General features: G+C 46.2%; 6 non-coding genes across 6 annotated transcripts; all 6 read right to left on the minus strand.

The window, feature by feature from the left end:
• Positions 1 to 431: 431 nt before the first annotated feature.
• LOC130310923 (U2 spliceosomal RNA) lies at positions 432 to 622 on the minus strand. Its single transcript, XR_008859386.1, has one exon. It is a non-coding gene; the product is annotated as a U2 spliceosomal RNA (small nuclear RNA).
• A 2,087-nt stretch (positions 623 to 2,709) lies between these two features.
• On the minus strand, positions 2,710 to 2,900 carry LOC130310925 (U2 spliceosomal RNA). The gene has a single exon (XR_008859387.1). It is a non-coding gene; the product is annotated as a U2 spliceosomal RNA (small nuclear RNA).
• Positions 2,901 to 4,982: 2,082 nt separating this feature from the next.
• LOC130310926 (U2 spliceosomal RNA) lies at positions 4,983 to 5,173 on the minus strand. The gene has a single exon (XR_008859388.1). It is a non-coding gene; the product is annotated as a U2 spliceosomal RNA (small nuclear RNA).
• A 2,079-nt stretch (positions 5,174 to 7,252) lies between these two features.
• LOC130310927 (U2 spliceosomal RNA) lies at positions 7,253 to 7,443 on the minus strand. Its single transcript, XR_008859389.1, has one exon. It is a non-coding gene; the product is annotated as a U2 spliceosomal RNA (small nuclear RNA).
• Positions 7,444 to 9,532: 2,089 nt separating this feature from the next.
• On the minus strand, positions 9,533 to 9,723 carry LOC130310928 (U2 spliceosomal RNA). The gene has a single exon (XR_008859390.1). It is a non-coding gene; the product is annotated as a U2 spliceosomal RNA (small nuclear RNA).
• Positions 9,724 to 11,802: 2,079 nt separating this feature from the next.
• Positions 11,803 to 11,993, minus strand: LOC130310929 (U2 spliceosomal RNA). The gene has a single exon (XR_008859391.1). It is a non-coding gene; the product is annotated as a U2 spliceosomal RNA (small nuclear RNA).
• Between the last annotated feature and the right edge of the window lie 1,024 nt (positions 11,994 to 13,017).

A 13,017-nucleotide genomic window follows, 5' to 3' on the forward strand; every position in this document is an offset into this window, starting at 1 on the left:
GTCGAAAAAAGACATATGTCCATCAAGTTCAACCAGGGAATTAAGGGGTAGGGGTGTGGCGCGATATTGGGGAAGGGATGAGATTTTATATTTCTTCATAAGCATTAATCTTATTTTGTCAATTAGGAACATTCAGCACCCACCCGCTATCAAGGCAGCTGCCTATCATGTCATGCCCTACCTGCACAGGTGTGCTGGCTACTCAAATGATCCAATTAAGGAGGCCATTTAGTCAGCAGCAGCAGAAGTCCTGTGCCTGGACGCTCCAACAGGGGCCAGACACAAGCAGAAGCAGAAGCAGCAGAAGCAGCAGCAGCACCACCTTTTGTTTTTTGGCTGCAGCAGCAGCAAGGCCCACAGGGCTGGCTAGCTGGCTAGCCAGCAAGCAGGTAGCAATGAAAGTAGGAATCTTTCTTTTTAACCCTGTAAGGGGGTGGTGCACTGTACCCGAAGATACTGCCATATCGGGTCAATGCATAGGGCGACGGAAGCAAGCTTCGAAATCGGCCCCCGTTCTCAAAAATCCATTTAATATATGGTCCCCAGATAGGGGACGTATCAGATATTAAACTGATAAGAACAGATACTACACTTGATCTTAGCCAAAAGGCCGAGAAGCGATAACCGTGAAAGGGGCGGGCCCAACAAGGTCCCCTTCATGGGCACTATCACTGCTTGCTGTCAGGGAGGCTGCCAGACAATTTTCCATGCACACTCTGGGCTGGGGGGCAGTCAACCACCAGTACACACAGCAGAACCTAAACCCATACCATTATTGCTAAGCAGCAAGACAGGGGCCCATTGCACTCCCACGGGGCCTTTTTAAATGCAATCCATAACCCGGATTTGCCAGGAACCCTTCTTACTCCTCCTACTTGCATGTGACACTGGGCTTAGGATCTGCATAGGAAACACACACACAAGCACACACCTACCTTTGTTGCCTGCAGATGCCTCCTTGGCTGTCCCCAAACGGTATCAAACCAACACCCACGGGAAGCTGTAAGCATAGAGGACATGCCTGCACCCCATTGGACTTACCTGTGTGGGTTAAATCCGGGTTATTTGACAACCTATGGCGGTGATGGTTCTGCTCAGGCAGAGCAGTGCTGATGCTCCTCATAAAGCTGTCGCTGCTGTGAAGGTTCTAGGTGACATCACAAATCCCTATGGTTACATACACAACAAAGCTGGGTTGTTGTTGTTTACACTCTGCAAGGCCTGTGGAAGTGAGTGACATCATAGCACTGTAGTTCTGAGGGTTCAAGATGGATGCAACAATCTCCTGTTGCTTCTATGAAGGCCGTAATAGACGACATCACCAAACAGCTCCATAGTCACATACACAGCAAAGGAGAGATGTTGTTTACACCTAGTGATGTCAGTGGTATTGAGTGACATCACAGCACAGTGCTAAGGCTCCTGGGCCTGGACACAGCAGCGGCTGCAATATCTCAACGGAGAATACGTTTATATCTATGTGTGTGTGTGCGCATATATATATATATATATATATATATATATATATATATATATATATATTTCTCCGCCGAAATCACTTTTAAACCCATTTCCACCTTTTTTTCCCTTCTCTTCCTCTTACTTTTTTTTCACGTTTTTTTACGTTTTTCTCCTTTTCGCCTCTTTTCTGGGCGTATTATTCTTCTTTTTCTTCTTTTTTTTCGTCTAATGCATACCCCATCAGTGCAGCAATGCTTATTCAATACCGCCAGCAGATGGAGACACTGGGGGATAATTTTCTAAGGATTTATACTGATTTTTCCTGTCTGAATTTGTCGCACAGAAAGTTGCAGGCCAAATATGTGTGACATTTCTGCGACTTTAGCTTCTAGAGCATTTTTACAACATTATACATAGGTGCTGAATACATAAAAAGCGACTGTTCAGCGACAGACAAGTCGCATCGGCTGAAAGTAGGCCAGAATGTCAGTCCATGTTGGAGCAGGTTTAGATACAGTCTAAAGCATAGATCTCAAAGTCTGTGCACAGAATTTAGCAAGGGCCTCGCACCTTCTGATGCATCAGGTAGGTGCACAATAGCATAGCCTAACCCTCTGTACTTTGGTCTATATTGATGCGGGACATAGACAGCCAGCTGATGACCAATCCATTAGTGCAATGGATGGCTGGAAGCATTTGTCTTTGCCTTTGCAATACCACAGAAGCAATGCATGGTCAATGTACAGCAATGACACACCTGTGTGAACAGCCAGGAGACCCCCCCCCCCCCCATGTTATGTTACATAGTTACATAGTTAGTACGGTCGAAAAAAGACATATGTCCATCAAGTTCAACCAGGGAATTAAGGGGTAGGGGTGTGGCGCGATATTGGGGAAGGGATGAGATTTTATATTTCTTCATAAGCATTAATCTTATTTTGTCAATTAGGAACATTCAGCACCCACCCGCTATCAAGGCAGCTGCCTATCATGTCATGCCCTACCTGCACAGGTGTGCTGGCTACTCAAATGATCCAATTAAGGAGGCCATTTAGTCAGCAGCAGCAGAAGTCCTGTGCCTGGACGCTCCAACAGCGGCCAGACACAAGCAGAAGCAGCAGAAGCAGCAGCAGCACCACCTTTTGTTTTTTGGCTGCAGCAGCAGCAAGGCCCACAGGGCTGGCTAGCTGGCTAGCCAGCAAGCAGGTAGCAATGAAAGTAGGAATCTTTCTTTTTAACCCTGTAAGGGGGTGGTGCACTGTACCCGAAGATACTGCCATATCGGGTCAATGCATAGGGCGACGGAAGCAAGCTTCGAAATCGGCCCCCGTTCTCAAAAATCCATTTAATATATGGTCCCCAGATAGGGGACGTATCAGATATTAAACTGATAAGAACAGATACTACACTTGATCTTAGCCAAAAGGCCGAGAAGCGATAACCGTGAAAGGGGCGGGCCCAACAAGGTCCCCTTCATGGGCACTATCACTGCTTGCTGTCAGGGAGGCTGCCAGACAATTTTCCATGCACACTCTGGGCTGGGGGGCAGTCAACCACCAGTACACACAGCAGAACCTAAACCCATACCATTATTGCTAAGCAGCAAGACAGGGGCCCATTGCACTCCCACGGGGCCTTTTTAAATGCAATCCATAACCCGGATTTGCCAGGAACCCTTCTTACTCCTCCTACTTGCATGTGACACTGGGCTTAGGATCTGCATAGGAAACACACACACAAGCACACACCTACCTTTGTTGCCTGCAGATGCCTCCTTGGCTGTCCCCAAACGGTATCAAACCAACACCCACGGGAAGCTGTAAGCATAGAGGACATGCCTGCACCCCATTGGACTTACCTGTGTGGGTTAAATCCGGGTTATTTGACAACCTATGGCGGTGATGGTTCTGCTCAGGCAGAGCAGTGCTGATGCTCCTCATAAAGCTGTCGCTGCTGTGAAGGTTCTAGGTGACATCACAAATCCCTATGGTTACATACACAACAAAGCTGGGTTGTTGTTGTTTACACTCTGCAAGGCCTGTGGAAGTGAGTGACATCATAGCACTGTAGTTCTGAGGGTTCTAGATGGATGCAACAATCTCCTGTTGCTTCTATGAAGGCCGTAATAGACGACATCACCAAACAGCTCCATAGTCACATACACAGCAAAGGAGAGATGTTGTTTACACCTAGTGATGTCAGTGGTATTGAGTGACATCACAGCACAGTGCTAAGGCTCCTGGGCCTGGACACAGCAGCGGCTGCAATATCTCAACGGAGAATACGTTTATATCTATGTGTGTGTGTGCGCATATATATATATATATATATATATATATATATATATATATATATTTCTCCGCCGAAATCACTTTTAAACCCATTTCCACCTTTTTTTCCCTTCTCTTCCTCTTACTTTTTTTTCACGTTTTTTTACGTTTTTCTCCTTTTCGCCTCTTTTCTGGGCGTATTATTCTTCTTTTTCTTCTTTTTTTTCGTCTAATGCATACCCCATCAGTGCAGCAATGCTTATTCAATACCGCCAGCAGATGGAGACACTGGGGGATAATTTTCTAAGGATTTATACTGATTTTTCCTGTCTGAATTTGTCGCACAGAAAGTTGCAGGCCAAATATGTGTGACATTTCTGCGACTTTAGCTTCTAGAGCATTTTTACAACATTATACATAGGTGCTGAATACATAAAAAGCGACTGTTCAGCGACAGACAAGTCGCATCGGCTGAAAGTAGGCCAGAATGTCAGTCCATGTTGGAGCAGGTTTAGATACAGTCTAAAGCATAGATCTCAAAGTCTGTGCACAGAATTTAGCAAGGGCCTCGCACCTTCTGATGCATCAGGTAGGTGCACAATAGCATAGCCTAACCCTCTGTACTTTGGTCTATATTGATGCGGGACATAGACAGCCAGCTGATGACCAATCCATTAGTGCAATGGATGGCTGGAAGCATTTGTCTTTGCCTTTGCAATACCACAGAAGCAATGCATGGTCAATGTACAGCAATGACACACCTGTGTGAACAGCCAGGAGACCCCCCCCCCCCCATGTTATGTTACATAGTTACATAGTTAGTACGGTCGAAAAAAGACATATGTCCATCAAGTTCAACCAGGGAATTAAGGGGTAGGGGTGTGGCGCGATATTGGGGAAGGGATGAGATTTTATATTTCTTCATAAGCATTAATCTTATTTTGTCAATTAGGAACATTCAGCACCCACCCGCTATCAAGGCAGCTGCCTATCATGTCATGCCCTACCTGCACAGGTGTGCTGGCTACTCAAATGATCCAATTAAGGAGGCCATTTAGTCAGCAGCAGCAGAAGTCCTGTGCCTGGACGCTCCAACAGGGGCCAGACACAAGCAGAAGCAGCAGAAGCAGCAGCAGCACCACCTTTTGTTTTTTGGCTGCAGCAGCAGCAAGGCCCACAGGGCTGGCTAGCTGGCTAGCCAGCAAGCAGGTAGCAATGAAAGTAGGAATCTTTCTTTTTAACCCTGTAAGGGGGTGGTGCACTGTACCCGAAGATACTGCCATATCGGGTCAATGCATAGGGCGACGGAAGCAAGCTTCGAAATCGGCCCCCGTTCTCAAAAATCCATTTAATATATGGTCCCCAGATAGGGGACGTATCAGATATTAAACTGATAAGAACAGATACTACACTTGATCTTAGCCAAAAGGCCGAGAAGCGATAACCGTGAAAGGGGCGGGCCCAACAAGGTCCCCTTCATGGGCACTATCACTGCTTGCTGTCAGGGAGGCTGCCAGACAATTTTCCATGCACACTCTGGGCTGGGGGGCAGTCAACCACCAGTACACACAGCAGAACCTAAACCCATACCATTATTGCTAAGCAGCAAGACAGGGGCCCATTGCACTCCCACGGGGCCTTTTTAAATGCAATCCATAACCCGGATTTGCCAGGAACCCTTCTTACTCCTGCTACTTGCATGTGACACTGGGCTTAGGATCTGCATAGGAAACACACACACAAGCACACACCTACCTTTGTTGCCTGCAGATGCCTCCTTGGCTGTCCCCAAACGGTATCAAACCAACACCCACGGGAAGCTGTAAGCATAGAGGACATGCCTGCACCCCATTGGACTTACCTGTGTGGGTTAAATCCGGGTTATTTGACAACCTATGGCGGTGATGGTTCTGCTCAGGCAGAGCAGTGCTGATGCTCCTCATAAAGCTGTCGCTGCTGTGAAGGTTCTAGGTGACATCACAAATCCCTTTGGTTACATACACAACAAAGCTGGGTTGTTGTTGTTTACACTCTGCAAGGCCTGTGGAAGTGAGTGACATCATAGCACTGTAGTTCTGAGGGTTCAAGATGGATGCAACAATCTCCTGTTGCTTCTATGAAGGCCGTAATAGACGACATCACCAAACAGCTCCATAGTCACATACACAGCAAAGGAGAGATGTTGTTTACACCTAGTGATGTCAGTGGTATTGAGTGACATCACAGCACAGTGCTAAGGCTCCTGGGCCTGGACACAGCAGCGGCTGCAATATCTCAACGGAGAATACGTTTATATCTATGTGTGTGTGTGCGCATATATATATATATATATATATATATATATATATATATATATATATTTCTCCGCCGAAATCACTTTTAAACCCATTTCCACCTTTTTTTCCCTTCTCTTCCTCTTACTTTTTTTTCACGTTTTTTTACGTTTTTCTCCTTTTCGCCTCTTTTCTGGGCGTATTATTCTTCTTTTTCTTCTTTTTTTTCGTCTAATGCATACCCCATCAGTGCAGCAATGCTTATTCAATACCGCCAGCAGATGGAGACACTGGGGGATAATTTTCTAAGGATTTATACTGATTTTTCCTGTCTGAATTTGTCGCACAGAAAGTTGCAGGCCAAATATGTGTGACATTTCTGCGACTTTAGTTTCTAGAGCATTTTTACAACATTATACATAGGTGCTGAATACATAAAAAGCGACTGTTCAGCGACAGACAAGTCGCATCGGCTGAAAGTAGGCCAGAATGTCAGTCCATGTTGGAGCAGGTTTAGATACAGTCTAAAGCATAGATCTCAAAGTCTGTGCACAGAATTTAGCAAGGGCCTCGCACCTTCTGATGCATCAGGTAGGTGCACAATAGCATAGCCTAACCCTCTGTACTTTGGTCTATATTGATGCGGGACATAGACAGCCAGCTGATGACCAATCCATTAGTGCAATGGATGGCTGGAAGCATTTGTCTTTGCCTTTGCAATACCACAGAAGCAATGCATGGTCAATGTACAGCAATGACACACCTGTGTGAACAGCCAGGAGACCCCCCCCCCCATGTTATGTTACATAGTTACATAGTTAGTACGGTCGAAAAAAGACATATGTCCATCAAGTTCAACCAGGGAATTAAGGGGTAGGGGTGTGGCGCGATATTGGGGAAGGGATGAGATTTTATATTTCTTCATAAGCATTAATCTTATTTTGTCAATTAGGAACATTCAGCACCCACCCGCTATCAAGGCAGCTGCCTATCATGTCATGCCCTACCTGCACAGGTGTGCTGGCTACTCAAATGATCCAATTAAGGAGGCCATTTAGTCAGCAGCAGCAGAAGTCCTGTGCCTGGACGCTCCAACAGGGGCCAGACACAAGCAGAAGCAGAAGCAGCAGAAGCAGCACCTTTTGTTTTTTGGCTGCAGCAGCAGCAAGGCCCACAGGGCTGGCTAGCTGGCTAGCCAGCAAGCAGGTAGCAATGAAAGTAGGAATCTTTCTTTTTAACCCTGTAAGGGGGTGGTGCACTGTACCCGAAGATACTGCCATATCGGGTCAATGCATAGGGCGACGGAAGCAAGCTTCGAAATCGGCCCCCGTTCTCAAAAATCCATTTAATATATGGTCCCCAGATAGGGGACGTATCAGATATTAAACTGATAAGAACAGATACTACACTTGATCTTAGCCAAAAGGCCGAGAAGCGATAACCGTGAAAGGGGTGGGCCCAACAAGGTCCCCTTCATGGGCACTATCACTGCTTGCTGTCAGGGAGGCTGCCAGACAATTTTCCATGCACACTCTGGGCTGGGGGGCAGTCAACCACCAGTACACACAGCAGAACCTAAACCCATACCATTATTGCTAAGCAGCAAGACAGGGGCCCATTGCACTCCCACGGGGCCTTTTTAAATGCAATCCATAACCCGGATTTGCCAGGAACCCTTCTTACTCCTCCTACTTGCATGTGACACTGGGCTTAGGATCTGCATAGGAAACACACACACAAGCACACACCTACCTTTGTTGCCTGCAGATGCCTCCTTGGCTGTCCCCAAACGGTATCAAACCAACACCCACGGGAAGCTGTAAGCATAGAGGACATGCCTGCACCCCATTGGACTTACCTGTGTGGGTTAAATCCGGGTTATTTGACAACCTATGGCGGTGATGGTTCTGCTCAGGCAGAGCAGTGCTGATGCTCCTCATAAAGCTGTCGCTGCTGTGAAGGTTCTAGGTGACATCACAAATCCCTATGGTTACATACACAACAAAGCTGGGTTGTTGTTGTTTACACTCTGCAAGGCCTGTGGAAGTGAGTGACATCATAGCACTGTAGTTCTGAGGGTTCAAGATGGATGCAACAATCTCCTGTTGCTTCTATGAAGGCCGTAATAGACGACATCACCAAACAGCTCCATAGTCACATACACAGCAAAGGAGAGATGTTGTTTACACCTAGTGATGTCAGTGGTATTGAGTGACATCACAGCACAGTGCTAAGGCTCCTGGGCCTGGACACAGCAGCGGCTGCAATATCTCAACGGAGAATACGTTTATATCTATGTGTGTGTGTGCGCATATATATATATATATATATATATATATATATATATATATATATTTCTCCGCCGAAATCACTTTTAAACCCATTTCCACCTTTTTTTCCCTTCTCTTCCTCTTACTTTTTTTTTACGTTTTTTTACGTTTTTCTCCTTTTCGCCTCTTTTCTGGGCGTATTATTCTTCTTTTTCTTCTTTTTTTTCGTCTAATGCATACCCCATCAGTGCAGCAATGCTTATTCAATACCGCCAGCAGATGGAGACACTGGGGGATAATTTTCTAAGGATTTATACTGATTTTTCCTGTCTGAATTTGTCGCACAGAAAGTTGCAGGCCAAATATGTGTGACATTTCTGCGACTTTAGCTTCTAGAGCATTTTTACAACATTATACATAGGTGCTGAATACATAAAAAGCGACTGTTCAGCGACAGACAAGTCGCATCGGCTGAAAGTAGGCCAGAATGTCAGTCCATGTTGGAGCAGGTTTAGATACAGTCTAAAGCATAGATCTCAAAGTCTGTGCACAGAATTTAGCAAGGGCCTCGCACCTTCTGATGCATCAGGTAGGTGCACAATAGCATAGCCTAACCCTCTGTACTTTGGTCTATATTGATGCGGGACATAGACAGCCAGCTGATGACCAATCCATTAGTGCAATGGATGGCTGGAAGCATTTGTCTTTGCCTTTGCAATACCACAGAAGCAATGCATGGTCAATGTACAGCAATGACACACCTGTGTGAACAGCCAGGAGACCCCCCCCCCCCCCATGTTATGTTACATAGTTACATAGTTAGTACGGTCGAAAAAAGACATATGTCCATCAAGTTCAACCAGGGAATTAAGGGGTAGGGGTGTGGCGCGATATTGGGGAAGGGATGAGATTTTATATTTCTTCATAAGCATTAATCTTATTTTGTCAATTAGGAACATTCAGCACCCACCCGCTATCAAGGCAGCTGCCTATCATGTCATGCCCTACCTGCACAGGTGTGCTGGCTACTCAAATGATCCAATTAAGGAGGCCATTTAGTCAGCAGCAGCAGAAGTCCTGTGCCTGGACGCTCCAACAGGGGCCAGACACAAGCAGAAGCAGAAGCAGCAGAAGCAGCAGCAGCACCACCTTTTGTTTTTTGGCTGCAGCAGCAGCAAGGCCCACAGGGCTGGCTAGCTGGCTAGCCAGCAAGCAGGTAGCAATGAAAGTAGGAATCTTTCTTTTTAACCCTGTAAGGGGGTGGTGCACTGTACCCGAAGATACTGCCATATCGGGTCAATGCATAGGGCGACGGAAGCAAGCTTCGAAATCGGCCCCCGTTCTCAAAAATCCATTTAATATATGGTCCCCAGATAGGGGACGTATCAGATATTAAACTGATAAGAACAGATACTACACTTGATCTTAGCCAAAAGGCCGAGAAGCGATAACCGTGAAAGGGGCGGGCCCAACAAGGTCCCCTTCATGGGCACTATCACTGCTTGCTGTCAGGGAGGCTGCCAGACAATTTTCCATGCACACTCTGGGCTGGGGGGCAGTCAACCACCAGTACACACAGCAGAACCTAAACCCATACCATTATTGCTAAGCAGCAAGACAGGGGCCCATTGCACTCCCACGGGGCCTTTTTAAATGCAATCCATAACCCGGATTTGCCAGGAACCCTTCTTACTCCTCCTACTTGCATGTGACACTGGGCTTAGGATCTGCATAGGAAACACACACACAAGCACACACCTACCTTTGTTGCCTGCAGATGCCTCCTTGGCTGTCCCCAAACGGTATCAAACCAACACCCACGGGAAGCTGTAAGCATAGAGGACATGCCTGCACCCCATTGGACTTACCTGTGTGGGTTAAATCCGGGTTATTTGACAACCTATGGCGGTGATGGTTCTGCTCAGGCAGAGCAGTGCTGATGCTCCTCATAAAGCTGTCGCTGCTGTGAAGGTTCTAGGTGACATCACAAATCCCTATGGTTACATACACAACAAAGCTGGGTTGTTGTTGTTTACACTCTGCAAGGCCTGTGGAAGTGAGTGACATCATAGCACTGTAGTTCTGAGGGTTCAAGATGGATGCAACAATCTCCTGTTGCTTCTATGAAGGCCGTAATAGACGACATCACCAAACAGCTCCATAGTCACATACACAGCAAAGGAGAGATGTTGTTTACACCTAGTGATGTCAGTGGTATTGAGTGACATCACAGCACAGTGCTAAGGCTCCTGGGCCTGGACACAGCAGCGGCTGCAATATCTCAACGGAGAATACGTTTATATCTATGTGTGTGTGTGCGCATATATATATATATATATATATATATATATATATATATATATATATTTCTCCGCCGAAATCACTTTTAAACCCATTTCCACCTTTTTTTCCCTTCTCTTCCTCTTACTTTTTTTTCACGTTTTTTTACGTTTTTCTCCTTTTCGCCTCTTTTCTGGGCGTATTATTCTTCTTTTTCTTCTTTTTTTTCGTCTAATGCATACCCCATCAGTGCAGCAATGCTTATTCAATACCGCCAGCAGATGGAGACACTGGGGGATAATTTTCTAAGGATTTATACTGATTTTTCCTGTCTGAATTTGTCGCACAGAAAGTTGCAGGCCAAATATGTGTGACATTTCTGCGACTTTAGCTTCTAGAGCATTTTTACAACATTATACATAGGTGCTGAATACATAAAAAGCGACTGTTCAGCGACAGACAAGTCGCATCGGCTGAAAGTAGGCCAGAATGTCAGTCCATGTTGGAGCAGGTTTAGATACAGTCTAAAGCATAGATCTCAAAGTCTGTGCACAGAATTTAGCAAGGGCCTCGCACCTTCTGATGCATCAGGTAGGTGCACAATAGCATAGCCTAACCCTCTGTACTTTGGTCTATATTGATGCGGGACATAGACAGCCAGCTGATGACCAATCCATTAGTGCAATGGATGGCTGGAAGCATTTGTCTTTGCCTTTGCAATACCACAGAAGCAATGCATGGTCAATGTACAGCAATGACACACCTGTGTGAACAGCCAGGAGACCCCCCCCCCATGTTATGTTACATAGTTAGTACGGTCGAAAAAAGACATATGTCCATCAAGTTCAACCAGGGAATTAAGGGGTAGGGGTGTGGCGCGATATTGGGGAAGGGATGAGATTTTATATTTCTTCATAAGCATTAATCTTATTTTGTCAATTAGGAACATTCAGCACCCACCCGCTATCAAGGCAGCTGCCTATCATGTCATGCCCTACCTGCACAGGTGTGCTGGCTACTCAAATGATCCAATTAAGGAGGCCATTTAGTCAGCAGCAGCAGAAGTCCTGTGCCTGGACGCTCCAACAGGGGCCAGACACAAGCAGAAGCAGAAGCAGCAGAAGCAGCAGCAGCACCACCTTTTGTTTTTTGGCTGCAGCAGCAGCAAGGCCCACAGGGCTGGCTAGCTGGCTAGCCAGCAAGCAGGTAGCAATGAAAGTAGGAATCTTTCTTTTTAACCCTGTAAGGGGGTGGTGCACTGTACCCGAAGATACTGCCATATCGGGTCAATGCATAGGGCGACGGAAGCAAGCTTCGAAATCGGCCCCCGTTCTCAAAAATCCATTTAATATATGGTCCCCAGATAGGGGACGTATCAGATATTAAACTGATAAGAACAGATACTACACTTGATCTTAGCCAAAAGGCCGAGAAGCGATAACCGTGAAAGGGGCGGGCCCAACAAGGTCCCCTTCATGGGCACTATCACTGCTTGCTGTCAGGGAGGCTGCCAGACAATTTTCCATGCACACTCTGGGCTGGGGGGCAGTCAACCACCAGTACACACAGCAGAACCTAAACCCATACCATTATTGCTAAGCAGCAAGACAGGGGCCCATTGCACTCCCACGGGGCCTTTTTAAATGCAATCCATAACCCGGATTTGCCAGGAACCCTTCTTACTCCTCCTACTTGCATGTGACACTGGGCTTAGGATCTGCATAGGAAACACACACACAAGCACACACCTACCTTTGTTGCCTGCAGATGCCTCCTTGGCTGTCCCCAAACGGTATCAAACCAACACCCACGGGAAGCTGTAAGCATAGAGGACATGCCTGCACCCCATTGGACTTACCTGTGTGGGTTAAATCCGGGTTATTTGACAACCTATGGCGGTGATGGTTCTGCTCAGGCAGAGCAGTGCTGATGCTCCTCATAAAGCTGTCGCTGCTGTGAAGGTTCTAGGTGACATCACAAATCCCTATGGTTACATACACAACAAAGCTGGGTTGTTGTTGTTTACACTCTGCAAGGCCTGTGGAAGTGAGTGACATCATAGCACTGTAGTTCTGAGGGTTCAAGATGGATGCAACAATCTCCTGTTGCTTCTATGAAGGCCGTAATAGACGACATCACCAAACAGCTCCATAGTCACATACACAGCAAAGGAGAGATGTTGTTTACACCTAGTGATGTCAGTGGTATTGAGTGACATCACAGCACAGTGCTAAGGCTCCTGGGCCTGGACACAGCAGCGGCTGCAATATCTCAACGGAGAATACGTTTATATCTATGTGTGTGTGTGCGCATATATATATATATATATATATATATATATATATATATATATATATTTCTCCGCCGAAATCACTTTTAAACCCATTTCCACCTTTTTTTCCCTTCTCTTCCTCTTACTTTTTTTTCACGTTTTTTTACGTTTTTCTCCTTTTCGCCTCTTTT

Source organism: Hyla sarda, unplaced genomic scaffold (genome assembly GCF_029499605.1).
Source record: "Hyla sarda isolate aHylSar1 unplaced genomic scaffold, aHylSar1.hap1 scaffold_1604, whole genome shotgun sequence".
Lineage (NCBI taxonomy): Eukaryota > Metazoa > Chordata > Amphibia > Anura > Hylidae > Hyla > Hyla sarda.